The 3,214-nt window shown below is 58.4% G+C and overlaps 1 protein-coding gene across 2 annotated transcripts in view; it reads left to right on the top strand.

Annotated features, from left to right (window-relative positions):
* The window catches only part of RAB40B (RAB40B, member RAS oncogene family), a 44,717-nt gene that overhangs the window by 34,983 nt on the left and 6,520 nt on the right, over positions 1-3,214 (top strand). The window lies entirely within an intron of this gene.

Raw genomic sequence — 3,214 nt, 5'->3', positions numbered from 1 at the left:
TGCCCTCCTCCCCCTCCCAGGACACATTATTCTCAAGTCCCTTCTGTCCTGCCCCCAACCACCCAGTCCTGGTGTAAAAGCCATCTGCAGGCCCCACCCTGCCCACGCGTACCCCTGACCTCAGAGGCTGCACCTGCCGGCTGCTCCGGGTACCCTCCCTAGACGCCCACATGACAGCCAGAATGGGCTCACCTCTCGCCCAGTGCTGCCTGGGGTCCGGGGTGCCCATAGTCACAAACGCCTGCGTGACCCCAGGCCGCACCGGCCAGACCCCAGAGTGGACACTTTCCTCCCTCTCGCCCTGCGTACCTGCAGGACCTCGAGGCCCCTCCTGTATGGCAACAGCCGCCGGCTGTCCCCACTGACCTCTTTGCATGGTCATCCTCCCTCTTGGATCTGGGGACATGGTCCTCCCCACGCCCAAAGCGGGGCCTCTCCCGGTCCCCACCCCCTCGCCTCCTGAATCTGCCAGGGTTGTCCCAGGCTACTCAGGAGCCTTATTTCTGCAGACGACGGCACAGGCAGGGGTGCCAGTGCCCAGAAAGACCAGAACAGAGCTCCAGGAGACAGAACCCGGGATAGCGAAGGTGCTCCCCCAACCACCATGGAGTCCTGGGGGCGTGTGCTCTTAGACAGTGGGCACTGTCCCCACAGTCTCTCCTAAGGGCAAAGTCAGTACACATTCCTGTGTGCAATTAACACGCCCACTTCAACGGGTGCCCCCAGGGGGCCCGTGGGCTGGCCCCCACACACGAGGCTCGTCTGCGGGTCTGGGCAGCAGGACATGGCACACTTTCGTTTCCGTTACGTGTCACCTGTGGCTGGTGACAGTCCTGACCTGGAAGATGAGGGCCTGTAGTTTGACTTTTTAAATGACAATGAGAAAAGAGAATGAGGCTGGGAATGGTGGCTCACGCTTGTAATCCCAGGGCTCCGGGAGGCCAAGGCAGGAGGATCACTTAAGCCCAGGAGTTGAAGACCAGCCTGGACAACATAGTGAGACTCGGTCTCTACATAAAAGGAGAAAAATTAGCTGGTTGTGGTGGTGGCACCTGTAGTCCCAGCTACTTGGGAGGCTGAGGCAGGAGGATCACCTGAGCCCAGGAGTTGGAGGCTGCAGTGAGCTGTAATGATGCCACTACACTCCAGCCTGGGTGACGGAGTGAGAGACCCCGTCTCTAAACAAAAAAAGAAAGGGGAAAAAAGTAAAGAGAATGAGCCTGGAAGGACATCCCAGCAACACCCGTGTCACTCCCAGGGACACGTGACAGCTTTGCTGGGGTCACGGACGATTGTGAAATGCATTTGCCGTTGTCAGGAAGAAGCACCGATTTCTTCTCAACGTCTCCAACATCTTTTCCAGGGATACGTCGGGTCAGGGAAGATTTTGTACCATATTCCGCTCCTACTCTCGGGGTGCACAGGTAACAGCATCCCCGGAGCCAGGAGATCATGCAGATGTTGAATAACAACTTTTACGGTGCTTAACTAACCATCCTCTTTAACGGATAATTGGAGGATAGGCAATTAAGCTTACATATAAATCGATGCCAGAGTCTAAAAATGTGCTGTAGAGCAGCGGTCCCCAGCCTTTGTGGCACCAGGGACTGGTTTCCTGGAAGACAATTTTTCCACAGACCCGGTGGAGGGGATGGTTCGGGTGATTGAAGCGCATCTCGTTCACTGTGCAGACCTCCCTGCTGAGGGTCATCCGTGTTTGCGCTGCTCCCCGGCGCCGGCATCAGTGCCTCAGCTCCTCCTCCCTTCATTGGGCCTTAGACTCTCATAAGGAGCCGCAACCTCGATCCCTCGTATGCGTGGTTTACAGCAGGTTTCATGCTCCTGTGAGCATCTAATGCCGCTGCTGATCTGGCAGGAGGCGGAATTCCTGCGCCCACGCGAGTGACGGGAGCAGCTGTATATATGACGCTTCCCTGTCGCTCGCCTCCTGCTGTGCGGCCTGGTCCCTAGCAGGCCACAGACCGGTCCTCGGCCCAGGGGTTGGGGACTGCAGCTGTAGTGTTTCTTTGCTCGAAAGCCTTTCGCATCAGGGATGCATGTGTGCATGTGTGTGCATGTATGAAACACATGCACAGATATGTCACTACGTATGCATGTGTCTGTGCATGAGCGACTGCATACGTGTGTGAGTGCATGTGTACACGCATGTGTGCATGTGAGCTCTGTGGGCATGCAGGTAGGCACATGTCTATACCTGTGTGTGCACATGCACATATGAACTGCATGTGTGTGCACCTGTGTGTACACTCCACGCGGGTAGGTGGGCCTTGCTTCGCATGAGGTGGTGATTCCTGCAGTGTCCCTGCTTTCTCTGTCCCTGGAGTGGCTCACGGCTGTGAGTCTAGGCCCCGCCTCCCCCTGACATAAAACTGCACATTTGGCTGATAAATCAAAATTACATACTTAGTGTTAAAAGGAGTAAAATGATTATTTCGTTAACTGTGTGTCTCTGACCGAATAGCCGCATGCCAGTGGCACGTCTGTGTGCCGCGTGTTGAGTCTGTGTCCTCTCCCCACAGGGCGTGATCCTGGTCTACGATATTGCAAACCGCTGGTCTTTTGATGGCATCACCCGATGGATTAAGGAGATTGACGAGGTACGACGCTCCGCCGCTGCTGCCCAGCTCCACGTGGGCTCAGGAAGACGTCGGCTGGGGACTCGGCCAGGCCCGCCGGGGCTCCCGGGCGCACGTGGGCCAGGCACAAGGCAGGGGCTTGGGCACAAGGAGGACGCGTCCCGCACGGCACAGCACTGGCTGGGGTGGGCCCGCGAGTGTGACCGCAGAGAACCCCCGGAGCCCAGGGATCTGGGCTCGATGTGCAGGAGGCCCGGGAGGCACCCTGGCTGCGCCCTCGGTCGGGGCTGGGGTTGATGGGTGGTGACGGGTCTGCAGCTTGCTGTGGCGGTCAGTACAAGCCCACAGTATCGGTGTCCTGCGGCTGCTGTGACAAATGACCACAGACTGGGGTCTTGAAACGACAGGAATTTATTCCCGCAGTTACAGAGGCCAAGAAGTCCAAACCCAGGTACTGGCCGGGCCGCCTCCCGCCAGGGCTCTTGGGGGGGTGCTCGTTGCCCCCCCAGCTGCCGGTGCTGCCGGCGGTCCTTGGCGGTCCTTGGCCTGTGGCTGCGTCACTGCAGCCTCTGCCCCGTCCTCCCTTGGCCTCCCCGTGTGTCTCCGTGTCTCTCCTG

This window comes from Propithecus coquereli, unplaced genomic scaffold (assembly GCF_000956105.1).
Source record: "Propithecus coquereli isolate 6110/MARCELLA unplaced genomic scaffold, Pcoq_1.0 Scaffold501, whole genome shotgun sequence".
Classification (NCBI taxonomy): Eukaryota; Metazoa; Chordata; class Mammalia; order Primates; family Indriidae; genus Propithecus; species Propithecus coquereli.
The sequence above is the reverse complement of the archived record's forward strand: the minus strand, read 5'-3'. Positions and strand labels throughout refer to the sequence as shown.